Here is a 22,576-nt window from a genome sequence, read left to right on the forward strand (position 1 = left end):
AACAGTAAGAGCTAGCTGTGCTCTATCCATCTATTAATAAAAGAGATTAATCGATTCAGTGGAGAGTCACGGATTATTATTGTAGGTTAAAAAACAACAGCAACTGGGTTAATTAATCGGTTTGGGGAAAGTAGCATTTCAGTACCGAACAGTACTAATGCATTTAATTGATGATTCACACTAGTTTTGCAAACCAAAAGGACATTGCATAGGAGCAAGTCTCACTCAATTCAGCAGAGCCAGCTTCTCAGAATGTGTGTTTAGGGGAATAACAGGTCAATGGATTTGCTTAAAGCAAGTTTAATTTTTGTAAATAGAAATTGGGTGTGTGTGTAATGGTCGGGCTGGCACCCCCATATTATATGGACAAATCGCACTGATCTACAGGTGAATGTTTAACCAATCTTAAATATACTTTTAGAAAGTTTAACAGCCCGTCCTGAACATGTTCCCTTAAATGGGGGTGCAATTCCTTTCAATGAAACTTTCAATGAAGTGGAATTAGGCCGCAGACTTTGGATGCAAAGCCTTGCGGATTAGGTCCGGATAAATCCCAGGGGGACTGACTTCCCAGTGAGCAGGCTAGGGCCCAATCGTGGCTCCATTAGACTGATTTAAGCAAGTCCTTAATTATTCAGATTTCCTGCCTAATCCCGTGTAGAGTGAACAGGATCGTTTACACCTCTGACATCGGCGTGAAAATGCATCCGCGTTTGCTTGCAAGCAATGCCACGAGGAACACGACGGGCATTTCTTCCGAGGAAGTTATGCGACCACGTTCCTATCCTCAACCCGCTTATTAATATCAGGTTGCGTTGTGGCTGCTATTCCGAGGTAATGACTTCGGGGTGGGAGCCACGGATCCTGCAAACAACGCAGTCCTCACTTGCAGGTAGCAGCACCCTGATGTTCCGAAAGCAACCGAGTTATTTTGCGCGCGCGCAGAACTTTCTCCTCCAAGTCTGCGGTGCTAAAGCGCACGCTTCCGTGGGGAGTAAGTCCCAGGGACCGCGAAGATGGGCGGGGAGAGGACTGAACATGCAGAGGATGGTAGGTCTTGGTGTCAACTGCTTCGGGTTCCAGCCTTAGAAGCTCCCGACCAGGTGAAACTAAGATGGGAATGAGTGGAAACGTGCGCCCAGGTTTGAGTCCAACTCGGAAAAGGGAAAACCAAGCCAGGCAGCCAAAGGCGCGGAGAGCCCTCAGGGCCAAACGTGTGGCGACCTGCGCCCACCTGCCCTGCAGCCCCAGACTGCCGGCAGCCTTGTCCATGGAGGGTGAGAGAGGCATTTGATCCCCTCCCTGACACTTTCTACCTCAAGTGTTCGCGGCGAGTGGCCATGAATAGTACCCGCATGCCATCTTGTAACACTATCTGCCTGTCAGAAGAGCGAAGGCCGGGCAGCTATATAAGGCTTGTAACTAGGGGAAGCCCAACAAACAGCTACAAAACACCTCCGCTATTTGACTCAGCCTCCACCCTTCTGCTCTTGCCCCCTCTCTTCTTCTTCTCCTTCTTCCTCTCCTCCTTTTTCTTCTTCTCCTCCTCCTCCTCCCCCCTTTCCTCTCTCCCTCTCTCTTCTCCCTCTCTCTTTCTCCTCTCTTTTCTCTCTTTTCATCTTGGCTTTCTGTTGCAGAATGCAAATCTAGCCTGCCGGCGGGTGAATGGACTGAATTGTGATTAAGAAGAAGAAGAGACCCTTTCTTTGTTCTCCCCTCAGGGGATGTTTACTGGGAGAGACACAGCGGATCAGATATGAAAGGCATTCAGGTCAGCATTGATGTGAGCGAAAGTGAAATCATACCTAAGGCATTCAAAAGACCGCCGTGTCAGGGGTTCAGCTAACGGTGCAGCTACTCGCTCTGTGTGTGTGCCTCGGTGTGTGTGTGTGTGTGTGTGTGTCTTCCCTGGTAGGCATACGAGAAAATAAAAATAAAAAAGCCGTCCACAAAACAGGCATGGTGTTTTGTTTTCACAGCTCAAATATTTATTTATTTTCTTGCAAAGTTTGAGATTTCTTCACTTAAATAAAATAAAATAAAATTCCAGACTTGAAGAGAGAGGAAATAAGCCACCTTGTTTCTCAGCTGTTGGATAATTCTGGTTTTGTCTTAATTTTAGAGGTGGAAGGGAATGGCGCCCACCCACCCACCCGACCCCTCCGCCTCCTTCCTCTCTTCGGAGTGTAATGTGAAACCTGCCTTTCCTTGGTGCCTCCATATGGGCTCTATAGGGCTACATTAGACATCTAATTGATATGAATGAAGAAGATAGGGCCGCTGAGTGGTGGAGGCAAAGGAGGCTAATCCAGGCTCGCCTCCATCAGAAGCGACCTCAGGAGAGAACAGACAGCATGGCATTTAGCGGGGGTGGGGTGGAGAAAGGGAAGATGAAATCATCCAACACACCTGAGGATAATAATAATAATAATAAAATAATAATAATAATAATAATAATAATAATAATAATAATAATAATGGTTTGCATTGCCATTGCAACGCCTCAGACCCAACCCCAACTTCGCTTAATTTAGGTTCTGCAACGATAAATCCAAATAGAAAGCCTGGGCTCTTGCTAGGCTTTTCCACGAGGAACCACTGGGAACTTAGCTTCGCAAAGTTTCTGCTGCTTAAATAGACAGAAGCTGCCTCCTCATCCGGCCCAGCGCGCAGCGGCGCTGCTATCGCTAAATATGTATCCACAGTCCACACACGTGCATTGATTTGGGGCGGGTGGCTTGCGGAGCAGCCAAATCCTTACACTGAAGCAAACCTTTCGGAGTTCAGGGATGCTTCCTTCCCGAGGATTGTCCTTAAGCTTTTAAGAACCGGGAGGGCGGGTGTCAACATCCATTGATTAAAAATAATAATAATTAAAACGGTAAGGCGCGGGCGCGCGCACAAAAATAGTTAATGAGACTTTTTTGGGGGTGGGGTGGGGAATCATGGTTTTATCCCCTTCCTTTTCCCCTTTAGAATTGTTGGTTTCGTTTAGATATCGGAGGGGGGTTCCCTCCCCCTCTCCTCCCCATCTGTTTCTTGGTAACATTTAATGCTGCACGTTTTCAACTAGTGTTTCTGCCTCAGAGACCTCTCTCCCCCGCTCTAGTTGTCTAAAAAAGACAACTAAAGAGCAATCAAAAAGGTGTCTGACTTCGCCATTCAGACAATTGTACCCTTGTGAGAATGCCTGGATGAATGGTACGGTGGACACCCCAGCACTATTGACGTTATAAACATGTAAATGAAACACATTAGGGCAGACAATCAATTGTCTGTGGGCAACTTGCGAACCTGCAAACTCCCTCCGCTGCGTGACAGGCACAAAATAGGGTCTACCTTGGGAAGCCCAACCGGCTCGGGGGTGGGGTGGGGTGTTTCTGCGGCTAGGGGGGGTGGGCAGGAGAGGACAAAGGCGTCCCTTTCAGAGAGGAGAAAATGCACCTTAAAAGCAAACGGGGGATAATGCAGATTGCCCAGATGCTATGGAGGCCAAACATGCCTGATGCCTTTCAGGGAATCAACACTCTTCCCACTTTTAAAGGAGAGAGGGAGAGACAGAAAGAGAGAGAGAGAGAGGTAGAGAGATTCGCTTCCAGCCCTTAGGGAGTCGTCCCCCCACCACTGCCCCTCAATACACACAAAGGTTGATTTTTAGACTCCCCTGCGATTTTCCAACCCTACGTGCTTAAAAAAAGAAGAAGGCCCTACTCCATTTCCCCGATTCATCTGTAAGAACTGGGGAGAGAGAGAGAGAGAGAGAGAGAGAGAGAGAGAGAGAGGGAGAGAGAGAGAGAGAATATACGACAAATGGTGGGGGGAATATTAGACGGGGCGGGGGGGTGACTTTCTAAGACGAGTCCCAAACTCTGAGGCGACACGTTTTTAGACGGCACTTGATCTACGGGAAAGGAGAGTTAACAGATTCTCTTGAGGACTTCCATCTCTGCCCGCCAAGAACCTCAAACTAAAATAAATACATCCACCTTGACAGGGGGGAAACAGCCCCTTGTGTTCTCCGGGCGCCTCGCTTTGCTGGGGTGTGAGAAGGATGACAGGCGGTGCACACCTTGGCCTCTTCTCTGGAGTGCCACACACACACGTGAATGTGTCATTCATATAGACAGAGATGCATATATTATATACAGAAGCACGCATATATGTGGGTCTGCAGTACACAAATACGAGAGCCAGGTTGAGGGGGGGGGGAGGGATGAGAATGCAGTATCTTCAGAGATCACTCAACTTTTCAAAATAAAAGGATCCCTTTGCTGTGGATTTTCGCACTCGTAAAATAATAATAATAATAATAATAATAATAATAATAATAATAAGGCTTGCCTCGGGACCATTCCCCCAGCTGTTCCTGAAACGTCCAAAAAGTAATTAAAAATTTTAAAAAAAATACAACTAACCAACCAAAAAAAAAGCATCCCACTCGCTCTCACTGTTTTTCTCCGTTGCCCTCAGATTTGCACCCTACACACACACACATGATGTTATTTCTCAGCTAGGAATGTGGCTGGGAATCTTCCCCCCCGTCTCTCCCCCCCCCATCTTTTTGGGGAGCTGGCAAGCCGCTCTCGAGAGAGAGGCTTGTCGAGGCTGCTGTCAGTTTGGTTCCCGGACGCGAGAGATGAGCGAGGCTGCCCGCTTGCTTGGCCTGCTCTTTTGGGGATGGGGAGATGGGACACGCGAGCCTTGCTCCCATTCCTCCAAACTTTGTGAAGGAACCCCCTCACTAAGGGCAGAAGGAGGAAGTCAACTTTGCCAGGGTTTTTGCTCCACGCTCCTGCGCTGCAGAGATCCGAATCCTCAACCCGTGGCTCTTTTGCTTTTTCAAAAAACCAAAACCAAACCCTCAAACCAGCCAAAACCCTAACCCTCACCATCTCTCAGAGAGACAGGAGAGAAAATTGATGGGGAGAGGACTGAGGTCACCCCGTGATCACATCAGTCGCAGCATCTTTTTCCTCTCCAAAGGGGGCCCATAACACCCTAAGCATCAGCCGCCACAGCAAGAGCAAAAACTTGGGGGAAGTTTGGAGCTCGCCTGGCAGTGGAGATGGTGGTGGATCTCCCAGGGGCAGAGAAGGGAGGGGAGGGGGACGCAGAGGGTGGGGTGGGGGCTGGAGAGGGAGAGGGAAGCAAAAAAAAAAAAAAAAAAAAAAAAAAAGGCAAATAGAAGGCAGCTTGGGGGTTTGCCTCCTGCTCGCAGAGAGAAAGTGTTTCAATTCACAGCGAGTCAGGCGACTGGGAATCATCTGACTGAACTTTCCTGAAAAACCGACAGGCATTCCTGGACTGCTGCGGGTTCTTCTGAGCTCCTACAAGCGCCAGCTCCTCTGGAGGGAGACCACGTTAAAAGGAAACGGTTCCCCCTTTCTGCCCTCATTTCAGCCACACAAATCTGGGCATCTCCGCATCACACTCCCACGCCACTTCCTTCTCTCCTCTAAGTCAATTTATGAACTTGCTCGCTTGAGAACAACAACAACAACAAGCCTATCGTGATTTGAAGCAGCATTTCATCTTAAAACTTAAATAGGTGCGCACACACTGCCCAGAATGCTCTCCGGACCTCTGCTTAAGGTCTTCATTCTGCCCATCATGATTTGCCCTTGCTTTAAAAATAATTGGGGGGGGGGGGGGGGACAAACCTTGCACAAATAAATAAAATTCCATCAGCCTAGTTTATGCTTTTTTTAAAAAAAGAAGCTTCTCCCCTCTTTTTTTTTTTAATGAAGCCACAAATATTTTGATTCTCATGAGCTGCCCCTGAATTTCTTCTCTCTGATTTCGATTAGCACCGTTCTGTGTAATGTTATCAGGAAAAACACAACCACAGCAAAGTGACATCTTTTCCAGGAATCCAAAAGAAGGGGGTGAGGGGTGGAAGAGAGAAATCCACTCCCGTTCAGATAAATCCCCAGCAAATCCCAAAGGGGCCAATACGTGTTTGTCGAGGAAAAAATAGGAGAGAGAGAGAGAGAGAGAGATGAAAAGGAAGGAGGGAGGAGGAGGATGAGAAGAAAACACACCCCTGATGTATCTACCTGCTATTCAAAATTCGAATAGTTCTCACTTGAGACATGGCTTAACGAGAAAACACGCGCATCATCAAGCAGAGAAAGATGTCTGCTTTTTTGTGGGTTGGTTTTAAGTGCAACACCACCCTCGCAGGTTTGACACTTGGAGTCAAACAGTGGTTAGACTTTAGAAGAAGTTTGCAGAGTGTAAAAGACGCAGGTTACTTTCACCTGGCAAGAGGCGCTCCCTGCCTCTCTCTCAAGACACCCAGAAGAATGTCAAGGGGGGGGGGGAGAGAGAGAAGCAGAATGACTATTCCTCAGGGGTCTTTCTGCATTGCTCTAAGGATGCCCGTGTTTCCTGCATGCATCTCATGCCTGATCTCCACGCCGCTAATGTCACCTCTCTCTCCTTCTCTTGGAACAAACTGTCAGGAGGAAACACTGAACATGCAGATAGATCATACGTGCAGATATTCACCACACCACACTGGACACGCTTTCAGGAGATAAGCTAACAGTCTTATACACGCGCACGGGGAAGAGAAAGAAGGTTGGCTTGAACCACATCACCCTTCCCAATAATCAAGAATGCCAAGCCTGAATCTCATTCCATGTGATATTTAACATATCCTGTGTGTGTGGCGCGCGAGGTGGGGGGGGGGGGGGAGCGGCAGCGGAGAGGACGGCACAGTTGACATAAAAGGTTTGCTCTTTTAACATTTTTGTAAAGGATAGAAGGGGGGGGGGAGGAAAGCCCTACAGCAGATAGTGGTGGTAAGCAAATCAGCTTAATAATAATAATAATTGTACAAAAGAGGTGAAAGGGGTGCTTTTAAACGTCTGCTAAATTACAAGCGACGGGTGAGAGAGGGTGGGCAGGAAAAGTGCCTCTTTCGCCAGGACCACCTTAAATAACGGCAGGCACCAGGCTAAAAGGGAAAGTGGCGGGGAACGCGGATAAGCGGGGGGGGGGGGAGAGAGAAGAAGATGCCCCGAATATATTGTTTAGACTTTGTTTTTTGCCTTTTTGGAAAGCAGCCCCGGGGAGGTGGGATGGGGTGAGTGGAGACACGGCAGCCCGTGGGGCGCACTTCGCCAGGAGTTTCTGCCCTGAAAAGTCCCTCTCTCACACGCCTCCCCAGCGACGGGGGAAACGCACAAAAACTCGCCCACATTTGTTTGTAACCAACCTTTCTCTTTGTGTTTCCTTTCATTTCCTGTCCCCCCCCCCCCGCCAGCCCCAAAATATTGCAAGTAACATCGGTTCGGGTTTACAACAGGGTCTTCCTCATGCTCAACTCCCCCCCCCCGCCCTCAACTCTAGAGAAAAGTTGCTCAGAGTGAGGGCCAAGGAAGCGCCACGCGGAATGGTGTGGGGCTGGAGTGTGCGAGTGTTTAGTTGCGCGAGGGGGGGGGGGAGACTTGGAACTTGTGAGTCAAATAAGAAAGGAAGGACCTGGAGAGAAACCCCCTCCCCAAACATCCGACGCAGGATATGTCCCGGGGCAGCGCAGGACCCCCCTCTCTCTCCGTCCGCTTCTTCGGCGATCAGAGGAGAGAGGGCCACGCGCGGGACACGCACGACCCTCCCGACTGCTGCCTGCTCCACAGAGGGAGTTTCCTTGGCCGCCCCCGAAAAGTAACTCTTCCGCCCGCTCGGCTCCAGATTTCTCACGCTGCTCTCCCTCCTCCTCCTCCCACCCCCCTGCTTTTCCCAGGGTCTGGCTAAGCGGTTGAGGTTTTCCTGCGTATGTGTTTTAATGGAGCTGTTCAAAGATCGCCCCCCTCCCTGTAATCCACCCCTCCTTTCTCGGTGTGTCCATTCCCTCCTTCTCTCTCTCTCTCCACCCCCCCCCCCCACAACACAAGGAAGGATCTGGTCATGACAACGTGAAAACTACCGGACGTTTTCCAAAGTGCCTTTTCTTTTCTTTCTCTCTCTCTCTTTCTCTCTTTCTCTCTCACCCTCAGCTCTTTTGCTTTTCCTGGGTCTTGTGAGAGGAGGAGGGGGTGGAGGGAGAGAGAGAGAGAGAGAGAGAGAGAGAGAGAGAGAGAGAGAGAGAGAGAGAAAGGCTGGCTTGGCTTGGCTTGGCTGAGAGGTGATTGTGGCCGTGAAGGCAGCGATCAAAGGGAAACAAGAAAGAGACAACGGCGGGGCCAGAGGGAGGGAGAGAGAGAGAGAAGGAAGGAAGGAGGGGAAGAGGAAAGAGAGCGGGCGAGAGGAATCTAACGGGTCTTCTTGGGCGATCTCGCCGGCGCAGGAGCGCAGCAGCCGGGACCGTTAGCTAACTCGCCCCAGAGGCGAGAAACTTTCTGCTTTTCCCAACGCCCTGAGCCAAGAGAAGCGACGGAGACTGGAAGGGGGGGGGGGGAGAGAGAGGAGGAATCTCCTTTCCTCTCTCTCTTCCTTCCTCTCAGCGCCCGGAGTCTCCCACCCCCGCTCCGCTTCCTTAAGGAATCTCCCCCCCCCCCCGCCGCCATCAACTCCTCCAAGGAAGCCCCGGGACCTTCCCTCCCTCTGCCTACTTTGATCGGACTTCTCCCCCCCCCCCCAAAAAAAAAGAAGGAAAGAGGTGGGTGGAGGGTGTGTGTGAAGCGAACCAAATCTTAAGGAGCGCTCGCGGGGGGGGGGCACACAGACACACAGAGGAATAGCAACGCCCTGGGATCCCCCACCGCCGATCCTCTCTGCCACTCACTTTCTCTCGGGCTCCCTGAAACTCTCGCTCTCTCCGCTCCAGAAATACACAACAAACAAGACAGATCTCTAGCTCGCCCTCCTCCGTCTCTTTCTCTTTCTCTCTCTCTCTCGGTGGGTCCCCCCCCCTCTTTCCTCCTCTCTCTTTTCTCCGCCGCGGCGCAAGCGATCGCCCTGCTCCAAACCCACCGCGGGCATTGGGGAGGGGGGGGTTTGGGGGCTTTTTGCTGCTTTCTTTCTAGCAACACCCCCCCTCGTCCAAATACGCACACCTCCTTTCATATTTCCTTGCCTTTTCTCCAAACCCTCCCCCCTCCGCCGGCAATCGTCTCGAAGTGTCGCCAGGACCCAAAGTAGAAAAAAAGAGGAAAAAAATGAAGAAGGAAAAAAGTTTGATGGAGGGCTCCCCCCCCCTCCCCCCTTCCCCGGCGGCTCCCTTCTCTCCTTACCGTTTTTCCCTTCTTGGATTGGCTTGTTTTCGCCTCTTACACCTGGGGCCATCGCCATGATCTGCTGCTTCATTGATAAGAGTGGATCAGATGGCAGCTCGCATGGACTCGACTCCCTGATTCAGCAGCACGCAGACTCTATGGAGCAACCAAACAGAGGCACCGGGTGGGCATGGCGAGATCCCGTTCAAACGCGCGGCGCCAAAGGGAGCCCACGGACACAGCGGAGAGGCTCTCCCCACAGGCAACCCCCCCCACCCCCCCCACCCCGACACCTCCCCACCCTGCACAAAAGAAGGACCCCCACCCCGAGCAGCCCAGGCGCCGCGCACAGCAGCGCTCGCCTTGCGCACCACACAGCGCCACACACACAAAAACACACACACGCTCTCCCTTCGCCCTTCCTCGGAAGTGTCTGGCTGGGGGTGGGGGTGACTTTTTTCTTTCTTTCTTTGAAATGCATGCTCTTCTTTTAACAGACAAAATACCTCCCATCATCATTATTATTATTATTATTAACATTATTATTATCTCCCCCTCCACAACCAGTGATCAGACACACACACACAAGTATTACATCTTCAGAAATGACTCATGACCCGTAGAGGGAATGCACTCGGTTTTAATGGTTTTGTTTTCTGTCTCTCTCTCTCTCTCTGTGTGTGAGTTTTTAAACAGGAAAAAAAAAAAAACGTTGCTTGACTCAAATCGCTGGGCGGATTTTTTCCTCCGAAAAGTACTGAGGACCTCACGACGCTGTCTCTTGTTTGCATAACCAATGACACCTTAATATATATATATATATATTGAAAGTATATGGCTGCGAACTGATAAGAGCTGCAGAAGAACAGGCTTATCTGCCTTCTCGCTCGCTCCCCCCCCCCCCCACGTTTCTCACACTTTTAAAGTCACGCTGGCAATATCCTGCACAGGGTTCTCCCCCCCCTCCCCAAATGTAATTTCAGCCTCCCTTCTTTAGAAAGAAAATAAGAAGAGGGGTTGCGGGAGAGATGCGAAACTACTCTTGTGAGACTTTCTTATGAGTGGATCTCATTTTTAAAAAATTGTGTGTGTACACACACACACACACACAGAGAGAGAGAGAGAGAGAGAGAGAGAGAGAGAGAGAGAGAGAGAGAGTCTTGTAAAACTGGTGCACTTTCTCGCTGACACGGCCGCAAACTGGATGTGAGCTTTAAGACTGTCAAAACTGGGGAAACGAGGAAACCCCTCGCTGTCTGGCTGATCTAAGCAAACGCTGTAGCTTCAGAACATGCACCCACACAGCACAACACAAACAACAACAACAACAACCACAACCCAGCATACTCTGACTTAAGGACGAGTTTAAACAAGGAAGGGGGACTGGGTAGTGTGTGTGTGTGTGTGTGTGTGTGTGTGTGAGAGAGAGAGAGAGAGAGAGAGAGAGAGAGAGAGAGAGAGAGAGAGAGACTATAAAAGATGCAGCAGATGCAAACTGTAAAACAAGGACAATTAACCCTTGCTCTCCTGGACCAAATTTATCCTAACCTCGTCTTTTGTCTCCCCCCTTTTATTTATATACTAGGCTTTTGCCATCTAGAAATGGACTCGCAGGCTCATCTCTTTAGGCTGGAAAACCTCTCACCGCAGTTGCGTGAGAGCAAGTCCCGCTGAAGTCAGGGGAACTTACTTACGAGTAAGCATGGGCTGCACAACGCAGAACTTTACAGATCTGGCAGGAGAAGGGGAGGGGGATTTCTTCCCTTCTTTTTATGTGGTTGTTTCCCTATTAACTTTAAAGGCGATTTAAGAAATGAAGAAATGAAATGAAATAAACCTTGCGGCAGTGTGTTGTTTGGAGATTAGCTTCAAATGCACTGTGTTGTGCAGGTAAGGCTCTGTAAGATGGCACAAGCGAGGCCAGCCCTGTGTCTTGGACTCAGCTGCCTATGAACCCATCTTGAGCCACTGAAATGTGTGTGTGGAAGAGCGAGGGGAATCAGCACCCCATTTCATGTTTGCTGGAGACTTCTAACTCTGTAGCAACTATCTTCTCCATTAAAAGAAAAGATCTAGCAGGAGGCTAAGAAATTATTCAAAACAACAACCTGATCCTTGAAAGCATCCTTGGGTAAGTGGCGAAATCCTCTAAGAATCTACCAATGGAGAGGATCACCGTCAAGGAGTCTCACTGCCTACTTACCCTTTGATATTCATTTTTTTTAAGGTTGCTAAAAATTGTGAAAATTGGGATCTCACCAAAGTCCCCCTACTCCACCCCTCGTCTCTTCCTGGGCGAATTCTGATTTTGTTCCACTCTTTACATATTTTTTTTTTAAAAATTGTGCTACAAACGACTTTTAAGCAAGTTGCAGTCACTACTTTCACTTCTTGTTGAGAATCCCAGAAGCTGAGGTGTTAACTTCACCCAGTCTCAGAGAAATAAAAGCAAGAAATGAAACTGACTAAGCATACAGAACAGCAAAAAAAGAAAAGAAAAGAAAAACTTTCTTGGTTGCTTTGGAAGAGACTAAATAGAAGCCTGCCACCAACCCCAAGAGCTGCAGCCAGCTAATAATACATTCGGTGGGGCTGGTTTGCTGGGAGTTCTTTTTAAAGCAAAGCCCCAACTAAAATCTTATTATCCAGCCGTGCCTGTGTTGGTCTTGTTCACAGCTTGAAAATCATTAACAGGTACGTGCAAACTTTAAGATGTGTAAACGTGAGGACGAAGAGAAGCGAGCGGAATGCTGCTTTAAAAAAAAACAACAACCCACAACAGACCGAAGAATAATAGAAAGGCGAACTTTCCCTACTCCTGGTGGGAACTATAAAACGTAAAATAAAAATGGAGGGTGTGTGTGCAAAATAACCTTTTCCACCTGGTAAGCCAGGTGGGTATATGTCCTGGTAGAGCAGGGAGACCCTAGGTAATAACAGTTTGCAGGCAGAAACAACTCCCTTCCTCTCTCTCTCTCAGAAAGTGATCCCAAGTAAATGTAGATTTCAGTTCAAAAATGAGAACTCACCCCACCTCACCACTTCCTCCCTAGCTGTAGACAAGGAAAACAGACCCCAAGACAGCAATTGTTTTTAAAAGAAAAAGACGTGGGGAGAGAGAGAAAGAGAGAAAGAACGAGGGGGAGAAGCGGAACAACAATGAGCAAAAATAGAAAAGAGAGGAAAATATAACCGAGAACGTACCTGCGAAGTCTTGTGTGTAGTTTTGGTCAGCAATGGAGAGAAGAAGAAGCATGAAAAAGCCGCGGAGTGGAGGAAGGAGGGGAGAAAAAAAGGTGCAGGGAGATGTAGCTGGTTGGAAGAGAGGACAAAATGGTCAAAAAGCCTCGGAAAGAGTTGTCGGAAGGGACCGTTATTCCTGCTGGGCAGGTTAGGACTGATCTCTTTCTGCCACTCCAGGAAACACAAACCTGGGGACGGACTGACGTGTTACGCCTCTTCTAATGACATTTTTTTCTTTTTCTTTTCTGTAGGAGAGAGAGGAGAGAGGACCCTGAAACACACGCCACCTATCTTTGTGGGGAGGGATAATTGAAGAGCGCCAAACGTGAGCATCATGTGGAAACGTGATCGCCAAGTTTCTCTCTGGGAAAGGAAGGATCTGGGATAGATTATACCTTGAAGTCTCCGCGAACGCTTTAGTGGAAGAAATGAAATTCCACCTCCCTCTCTCTCTCCTCCTCCTCCTCCCCCCTCCCCTCCGCCTTTCCCTCCCTCTTTTCCACCCTCCCCTGGCCTGCCTGCCTCCTTCCCTCCCTCCCTCCCCAGCCATCAAGTCTTTGGCATCATTATCCTCTTCGCTAAATCCTACTGGATGCGAGGCGGAAAACGGTGAACACCATTCACAGAACTAGCCCAACTCAAAGGAACTGAAAGTTGCAAGGAGACACCCGGAGGCTGTGCGGTTCGCATCCCGCAGGCTTGCTCGCAGCGCGCGGCTATAGAGCAAGACGGGGTCTGCAGCAGGGAAAGCGAGATCTAGGGATCGTTTGTTTGTTTGTTTGTTTGTTTATGGGCTTCCTCCCTCGATTGCTTTTCCTTCGCGCCCCTTTTCAAATTGCAGATTGCAGAGTGACGGGGCAGGCGGGGGAAAACAAAACAAAACTATTCATAATAAAACTTAGGGGTAGAAAGGAAGACGCTGAATTAGCGCTGAAGATATATAACAAGTGGCCAATGAACTCCGGGTCCTTAAAAAAAATAAATTAAATTTATGGGGCGTTTCAAAGCTGCTAAGCGCGCTTACTTAGAGGCAAAACCTTCTGCTGGAGATATAACTTTTACTTGAGAGTGAATGCAGCGGGGATCTCTCTCGCGTGCGTGTTAATAAGTCCCTGCTGCTCTTTTTTGTGGGTGGGAGGGAGAAAATATCGACATTTTTCTCTTGGGGTTTATGCAAAGGCTGAGAATTGGGGGGGGGGGAATAATATTTGCTTTCCCCCACCTTCTGTTCTCCTTTTACACTTGCAAGGAGATAGTCAGAGGGGCAGTTAGGAAACAGAGATAATATGTATAGAGGAGTATACGGGCGAAGTGCGGTGTAAAAAGACTCGGAACCCATAAACAAGCAGACAAAATAAAGGCAGAATGCATATTCAGTGTATGAAATATATAGGTAGCTTTCACGGACTTTTGCAACTGTGGCTTTAAGCTTGTTTACTCGGAAGCAAATCCCTCTGTGGTCAGTGGGGTTAGCATCACAGTAACTGTTCTTTAGGATTGCAGTCAAAGGTTTAGACAGATTGACTTCTACCTGCACCAGTATATTAGAATATCACACACACACACACACACACACAGTGAGAGAGAGAGAGAGAGAGAGAGAGAGAGAGAGAGAGACAGACACACACACACACACACACACACACACACACACACACACACACACTCAGTGTCTCTCTCTTACACACAGATGGCCCTTGAAGGGCAGAAAGTTGAGTGGGTAGCTTTGCATTTCATGGGGGTAACAAGTCTTTTTTGTGTGTGCGCTCGCGGAGAGGTGGGGGGGGGACTTTGGCAAAGATTAAAATGAAAATTAAGCCCTGAGACTCCACCTTTGCACTGTGGGGATTGGTTATGCAAATGGGGAAGGGATTTCCTGGCGAAGGCAGCTTTCTACTGTATGGTTAATTAAATCATCACTCAAAAAGGTTTCCAATGTGACGCGCCTGTCCTAATCCAATCAGGTTACGTAGGTCCTAAACAAGAAAGATATTCCTCTCCCCCCCCCCCCACATCTGGAAGTCAGCAATTTAGCAAGTACTGCACATTATTAACCAATTCCGAGTCCACGGTCCCAGGGGAACCTTTAAAACACACACGCACAGCACACACAACTTAAAGTGTGTTCTTAACCAATGCTCTTCTGTTTGCTTAATCAAAAAGCTGCTTTGCAGGCGCATCGGCGGAGGGGCTGGGGGGTTGGGGTTGGGAGAGACCACCGGCTGTAGGCGAAGTCCTTAAAAGCACCCGGAGAGGATGAAAGAGGCCCGGCTGGGCGGCGGGGAGAGGAGAGAAGAAGGGGATCCTTTGCTGGGTTCAGCTTCCCCCATATTTTCCCCCAGCAGCAACCCCTTCCTTTTCTCTGCGAGATAACTTTTTGCGTGATCTCAGTGCTTCCTACAAAGAAACACCCACCCACCCACCCATCCAGGGGGAAAAGTTCCAATCCGCGAGTTTGGCTGGCATGATCCCGTGCTGAAACTAAACAGGAGCTGCCCACACACACACACACACACACACACACACACACACGAGAGAGAGCGAGACTGGGTTCCTCCGGCAGCATCTTCCTCGCTTGGCCACAGTTAAATCTCTTAGAGACCGCTCCTCTCTTTCTCTGCAGACCCCCTCCGACCCCGCCAGCTCCTTCCCACTGAAGGAAACTGAAACAAATGCTGCGCTGATCCGACACTCCACTTTTACTTACAGTAACCTAAGATAAACTGCTGGCGAGCTGTGCATTGAACGGGCGCCTTGAGCGAGGCGACTGGGATGCTTGCTCCAGTCCCTGCCAATCACCGCCTCCAAAGGGAAAAGGCTCCTGAAGCTCAGGACCAGGGGGTGGGGGGATGGATGCGTATTTTGGAAAGGGGAGAGGGGGTAACACACTCTTGCCACCTTGCTGGCCGAGGGAGGAAGAAAAAGGAATAAAAAGCAGCCCAAATCAGAACATGCAACCGCATCCTCTCCGCCACACACGCCCTACTTCCCTCTCTTTCGAAGCTTTGGGTGAATCATTTCCAAAACTGCGGGGACACGGTCCAAATAAACCCAAACAAGGCTTTTGGGGAGAATTTATTTCCTCCCTACCCTTAGAAAATAGGTCTCAATCCTCCGCTCAGCAGGAACTGGAAGGAGGTAGAGAGACACCCCTCATCTCTCTTCGCAGTTCCTGCCTCACGCGCGCATTAGGATTTCTTGTTCCGTGTTTGAAGGAAATATTCAGACGTTTTGGTTGACACGCATTTGGGGTTAGGATAAGCGCGGGGATCTTTGGAGCGGGGTTCTAAATCAAATGCTCATTTCAGGTTTGCTTGACGGGAAGCTTTCTTCTGGTGTCATCCGGAGAGCAGCCCCCCCCCCCGCCGCCCATACCGCCACGACCCACGCTCCGGATCGAACTGGACTCAATTGCCCCGTCCGATCCGAATCAAAGAGGGCTTTTTTCCATTGACACCTTCTCCGGGGCAGGTAAGGCAGGTTCCTAACGGTGGGACGCCCGGAAGAAGCGAAGGAAACTTCTTTTTCTTAACCTGTGACTATTAAAGAGCCTCTTCCACTTAAGACCTGTCGTTTTTGTATTAATTCAGAACATCGTTTTTTTTTTTTTTTTGCTTTTAAAAAAAATCCTGATCTACTGATGATGGCAAAAAGATGAAGCTCAGTAATTAGACAAGTGGGAGAAGAGCCTCTCCAGGCTTTTATTCTGGTTCTTTGCATTGAGTTGGGATAAAACTTCCCTCTCTTTTCTCTTTTGAGGAGGGGGGAGAGCTAAACTGTTTACTGACTGACCTAACGATCCCTATCCCGGAGAGGGGGGTACCATTCGTTTTTAGTCGGAGGCGCCTCTGGATTTCTGGAGAGAGGGACAAGAGGGTGAGCAGATCCTGTTGCAAATACGTACGCGAAGTACCAATCCCAGGCAGCCAGATCCCAAGTCTTTTTCATCTGAAGGAGGTCTTTTCGGATCTGATCTGGAGCTCTAAAGCACAGTGACCCTTCTGAAAGAGCTACAGCGAACCTACACCAATAATACTAATACTAATACTGATAGCAACAACCTCCTTTTCTGAATTCTCGATTACACGTCTCCCTCCCCTTTATCTGAAGTGCAAGTGCTTAACATGTAATCTCATTACCACCCCTTTATATATTATTCCTACATCTCTAGATTATTAACTAGGGCACGAGGTGGTGGGGTGGTAGTGGGGGGAAGAGCCAACTTGCTTCCAAATATTTTTTCCCCTTCGCCTTAAAGCAAAGCTTTAGATTTCTTTCCCCCCATTCAAATAAATGGGAGTTACACGGGCAATTCTTTGCGAGGAGGACAGAGACCGAACCAGACCGTGGGAAGGTCCTGGTGGATTTAGAGAAAATACACTGCCGCGGCCAAAATAATTCCTAGACACTTAGGAAGTCCCCCCCCCTCCGCAGAGCCATCCTTTAGTTTCCACAAACTCCCGAAACACGCGTGGAAAGAGGGAGGGGGAAGGCAGGCGGGGGAGGCTAACAACGCGGGGGGGGGAACGCTCCCCGAAGAGACTTTTCGCAAGATTGGTACGTAACCGCTCAACTCTTAGTAGCAAGGATGCTTTATTATTATTATTATTATTATTATTATTATTACGCTGCTAAACAGGGGGAGAGAGGGGTTTGGGCTGAAGATTTGTGTCAGAAAATAGCAACCTAAAAAAATTAATAAAAATGAAGCCTATCACCACTGAGGAAGAAGAGGCGAAACAACTTTCACCTCGGCGGTTAGGACGCGCGGCTTCGTGAAGCTACAGGAGGAATGCAAGTGCTCTTTTCCTGGGCTAAGCAAGATTTTGACATCAGCGCCGAAAGCGAAGGGAAAACTGATCGATGCTCTGCTTCGCCCCCTCCCAGACAAACGAAGCGTCTCCCTTGCCTTGGCTTCGTCCAAGCCTCCAGTCCCATCCTTGGCAGGAAGTTGCGGTGGGGGAAAAGGGAGGGAGAAAAAGAAAAGGAGAGACTTACTTTCGAGTAAAATTGGAGAGGCTTGGGAGACGCACGTGTGAGATTTGCAGCACGAGGCTGGGCATGTTGACACAGAAGGATGCCCAGCACGGGTTTCAAGGGGGCTGACGCTCAAGTAAGCCTCCTTTTATTTATTTGTTTGTTTATTTATTTACATTGTCATTATTATTATAGCACACTCTTGGGAATTCAAAAAGAAAGAAACCCCCCACCTTCAGTTCCACAAGCCACCAAATTAGCAGCCTCAGCAAATCAGACGTTGGGTGGATGGGGCGGACCGCGACCCCGTCTGGCGCTGAGGAGCAAAAAAGGGTCCCCGCGTGTCTTTCCCCTTCCCCATCTCTGCAACTTTTCCCCTGCGTAAAGAGGACCCTTGGGGCCAGCCAAACGTGTCTGCCGAAGAAGAGGATGCCAGGCGGGCACCGGGCTCTGCCTTGCCCTCCCCCGATTGCCCCCTTTGTTCCATTGCCTCCATCCCCCACGTGAGAGGGGCCGTGGGAAGCGGGCGGCGGGGGGAGCGCGCGCCTCGACCCCCTTGGCCCGGCCTGTCCACGGACTGCGCCACCAGCGGCTCCTCTCTGGCCGGGCTCTCCTTTTCCCCCACGTGACGCCGCGGCCCTATTTCCGGTTGGCCGGGGGGCTGCGGTGGGAGCCGAGCGAGCGGCCACCTGCCTCCCTCCCTCCCTCGCACGAGCCTCCCCCGCCGAAGGGCGGCCGGGGGCTCATTAGCATGAGAAAAGGGCGCGCGCTGTGCCTCGGCGTCTCCCGCGCGCTCTCCGTCTCCCCGCGCATATGGCGAGGGCCCGCCGAAGCAGGCAGGCGAGGTCGGAGCCAGGGGCTCCTCAGGGTGACGGACGGACGGACGGGCGTGGGGGGGGGGCGGGAACTCTTTCTTGAAAGGCGCTGGGAAAGGGCTTGGCCAACTCGGCAGCGGCCCTTCCCGAGACTGCGCTTCCAGAGGATCCTGCAGGTTACCCAGTTAAGCGTAGGATTGTTGGCCTGCTCTCTTCTGGCCCGGGCTGCCAAGAAAGTGTCTGAAATTAGAGGTATATTGATGACAGGGGAACCTCACTCGCTCCCATTGTGTCTGGGTGGATTCAGATGAGCAGCTTTTGACATTTGGGATTTTGGGGTTGCTTGGGTAGGTTTCTTTTCCTGCAAACTGAAGGCATGCAGAATTGGGTTGCCTAATAGTACCCAGCAAGCAACGGGCCTTCCTGTTTTCTGCAAGCCGCAGTAGGAAAAGTATATGCCGTTTTTTCTGTTTTCTCTTTAAAGATGCAGTTTAAAAGGAGTTTCACTTTTTGGCTTGTTCATTTGGAAGGAGACAGCCCACCCCCGGCATATAACGCTTGGTACACATGGCATCTCAAGAATACAGCATGCCCTGGAGGAAGAGGAGGATTGGTCTGCTTAAAATTCATAATCCTTACAAAGTGGCTGCCCCATTCATGAAGTGTTCCTTCTTTTTAGCGAGAGTAAACACAATCACAGTGAAGAGAAAGAAAAGACATTTATTCACGGAGTAGTAATGCTTCTAAACCACACAAATGCAGGGCCAGCGTTTCATAATTTAGTATTATTTTTGCATTGATTTGTATATGAAATAGGTGGAGTTTCATTGTGCATTTCCCGGGGTTGCTTGTTTCACCCTCCAATCTGTGGGCTCAGAGGCTTGCATTTGCGAGCTGTGAATATGTGCTGTGTAGTTCACTGGGCATACTTGGGTCACCTCCAAGGCAAAGAAGTGGTAGCTGAGGGCTGGTTTCTGTGTTGCACTCTTGCCCCTCCCTTAATTTTGCTGCAAGTACACTTCTCAGGCAGGCAGCGGATGCATGTCTGGTGCAGACACACTTCACACCTGAGTATGTGCCTGTCCTTTGGCTATGAGGAAAAGGGGAACTCCAGGCTGCCTTCCTAGAACAGGGAGATTTCAGTAATTCAGTAGCTTAAGCCAAGTCAAATTTCTTTCTGGAAGGCATTGTAAGAAGAATTGCACAGTGTGTGTTACCTCTATAGTGGCCAGCTGGAACTTTGTAGGATTGTTGTGTTTTTTTTGTACAGACACCTGATATTTTCATAATAGGTAGATTTTTTTTGGAAAAGATGATCAGCTGCTGCTCGAGTTCTGCAGCCACGTTTTAGCTGAAGTGTAAGCATCTTGTACTGACACTCACATTGCAGAACTATAAAATGCAAAAGGATCAGATATTTTCACAAGAGGACATATACCACAACATGTTGTGACACTTTTTTCCAGCACCTAACAGGAATGTTCTTGTTTAGGGTTACTGCCAGCCACCTGGAGATGTCTTTTTCTAATTCTTAGGGGCTCAAGGAAGCCAATTTACTCTCCCTCTGTGGTTTTCTATCTCTTTCTTTTCCTGCGTTCTGTTAAGACTGAGCATGTTCAGTTTGGGATTGTTTTGTTAGTTTTCTTTTTTTTACTTCTGCAAACCTTGAGGTTTCCTTTGAGCATTCTGAGTGAACCGAGTTCCTTGTTAGAGGGAACAATTGTGCCTGATTAACATAACTTGCATATCATTTAAAAAAAACATGGCAGATACATTTGGAGGATATTGTTTGCTCTATGCTATACTATCCCCTCCCCCGAAAAAGTTCTTATGCACAGACTTGGAAATGGCAACATATGATGAATTCCTGTATCATTCCCATGTCAAAACAGCACTATGAATCACTGCTTCATCCATATGATATTCAGGTCACTCCTGTTCAGTTCTAGGATTGGGCTATGTATCCTGATATATAATAATTGTTTAAAATTTTTACTTTTATATTTATTACAACTTACACCCTGCTTTTCACCATCAGCATCCCGAAGTGGCTTACAGAATAAAAGTATGCAACATACAAAGTTTAAAGCATAAATTGAAACATCAGAGACTTAAAACTTCAGAGCGGCATTCACGGTGCGGAGGCCTCCAAAAATAAAAGAGTTCTAATCTGTTTTCTGAAACTTGGCAGGGATTGTGCTTCCCTGGTTTCTAGTGGGAGGGAGTTCCACAGAGCTAGGTTCCGTACACTGAAGGCCAACTCCTTGTTGACACGAGTTGTGCTTCTGGTTCCCTGTGGGAGTACTAATATTGCTGCCCCTAGGTGATCTCATTGATCATTTTGGGAGACATGGGTTAAAGCATTCTGGACCTAAGTTGTTCTGGAGTTTGCACACTAGTATCTTGAACCTGGCCTGGTCCTCTCTGTTATTTGCCACTCAGTGGCAAAGCATTTGCTTTTTCTACAGGATGCCTCACGTCCAATCCCTGTTCCTTCCGTTAAAACAAGGACATCCAACTCCCAAGAGACTGCAATCTGCTTCCGGGGAAAACTGGCAGTGATCTACCCATTTTTTTGGGGGGGGGGAGTTCACAGTTGGGGGGAGGAGACATGATTCTAAATAACGCGAGCGATAAGGATCCCGCGATCATCCGGGGATCAACCTGTCTATTGCGGTCAACCGGTTGGACACCCCTGCGTTAAGAGATGGCCAGGTTGCAGTTTATGGGGAAGATGAAGGGGCCCTCTGCAAGACACAGGAGAGTATTCTGGTCTTGTAGGTGAAATTGTGCTGGTAAAAGGCAAAGCACCTCCTGTCGGGAAGGGCTGTAGCTCAGTGATAGAGCATCTGCTTTGCATGCAGAAGGTGCCAGGTTCAATCCCCAGCACCAACCAGGTTCAACCCCTGCCTGAAACCCTGGAGAGTCGCTGTTGGTCAGTGCAGATGATACATGCTTAGATGGACCAGTGTTTGATTCTGTATAAGGCAGCTTCCTGCATTCCTATCTGTGCATATTTGCAAGTGTATTAGAAGTGTGTCTGTCCTTTTGAAAGTAAGTGGATAACACAATCCTGGGTGGATTCCTTTAGTGTTCATTCTTGGGATATAAGGGGCAGTTGCCGCTCTTGCGTCTCCCGTGACACCAATATTCAACTCCGGGTACTCTCTCTGGTGAAGTTGGTGGTTATTAGCATTCCTTCCTTCCCTTTGTTTACAGTTTCTTATTTACTTTGTTGAATTTTTTAAAAGTTGCAAGAATTCTGTCAAATACATATATTCAACAGTATTTAGGCCTCAAAAAATAAAGATGCATTAGAAAGATGCCTATTATGCTTCAGAATTATTAATTGACATTTTTTATGATGAATAATTAATCATTGGAATAATTTTTGTATCTCTGATCTGAACACATATTTGCATATCTAATGTCTGATTTTAAATGTGGTTTCTTTAGTTGCATTCTCCCAGGACAAAGAGATGAAGTAAGAAACATCCTAATGTGAAACTATCCCCCCCCTCCACCACCTCCTTGGGTTGCACTTGTAAAAGTGGGTTTATTGAGAGAGAAATTTCACTCAAGATATGAAGTTGTCAACAAAGTTTGTATGCCTTATGGGTGCATTGTAGAAAACATATTCAGATATGACTGGCATGAATTAATCCATTTAGGTCCTACTTCCTTAGATTCTGTGATAAGTTTAAGATCCACATTTAATTTATTTGACAGGTGACCTGGTCCAATGGATGCTTTCTTGGAAATAAATCTTGCTAAAATCAGTAGGATTTATAGTCATAGATAGATCGATAATCTGGCTATCTATGACATACATATCTCTGTCCTTTTAAAAGCTGTGTTTATATGACTCTTAGCCATACTCCATTTATTGCTGTATGTTTAAGCATAGGTACAAGCCCAATGCTGATCCAATTGATCTTCCCAGCAGGCCTCATTGAGAGAAAGCTGGAGGAAAGTTATATCTCTCTGTAAATATCCCATTTGTTACACACCTGCTACTGTAAAAGTCTTGATGTGACTTACAGCTCAGGGCAAAACACATTCTATGCAAGCCATTCTGAATTAAAAAACAAAAGCAGCATCTTCAATAAAATAACCAGTGGATTTAAAAAAAATTCAAGCCAACCCTAGAAAATACACATCATCATCATAATCAACAAGCCAAAAATGCCCACAGAGACAGCCATGATGTTAACCAAATGCCTAGGAAAATATGAAAGCCTTTGCCTGGCGCTGGAAATAGGTTGGTGCCAGGTGAATATTCTTTCAGAGAGTGTTCTACACAGCGGAGACTACAGGCAAAGGCCACCTCTCTTCATAATCCTCTGCATCTCCATCCAAGGAGGAACTCAGATGATGACC

The 22,576-nt window shown here is 48.3% G+C and overlaps 2 long non-coding RNA genes across 4 annotated transcripts; both read left to right on the top strand.

Annotated features, from left to right (window-relative positions):
- Positions 1-6,696: 6,696 nt before the first annotated feature.
- On the top strand, positions 6,697-14,333 carry LOC114604903 (uncharacterized). Of its 3 annotated transcripts, none has more exons than XR_013394570.1 (3): positions 6,697-6,735; positions 10,747-10,857; positions 12,656-14,333. It is a non-coding gene; the product is annotated as an uncharacterized LOC114604903 (long non-coding RNA). The 3 variants fall into 3 exon arrangements; XR_003708452.2 differs by lacking the exon at positions 6,697-6,735 and adding an exon at positions 7,494-7,671; XR_003708451.2 differs by lacking the exon at positions 6,697-6,735 and adding an exon at positions 9,232-9,345.
- Positions 14,334-17,107: 2,774 nt separating this feature from the next.
- Positions 17,108-21,523, top strand: LOC114604907 (uncharacterized). The gene is made up of 2 exons (XR_003708453.2): positions 17,108-17,517; positions 18,681-21,523. It is a non-coding gene; the product is annotated as an uncharacterized LOC114604907 (long non-coding RNA).
- The last annotated feature ends 1,053 nt before the right edge of the window (positions 21,524-22,576 follow it).

The sequence above is a fragment of the Podarcis muralis genome, chromosome 1 (assembly GCF_964188315.1).
Source record: "Podarcis muralis chromosome 1, rPodMur119.hap1.1, whole genome shotgun sequence".
NCBI classification, from domain to species: domain Eukaryota; kingdom Metazoa; phylum Chordata; class Lepidosauria; order Squamata; family Lacertidae; genus Podarcis; species Podarcis muralis.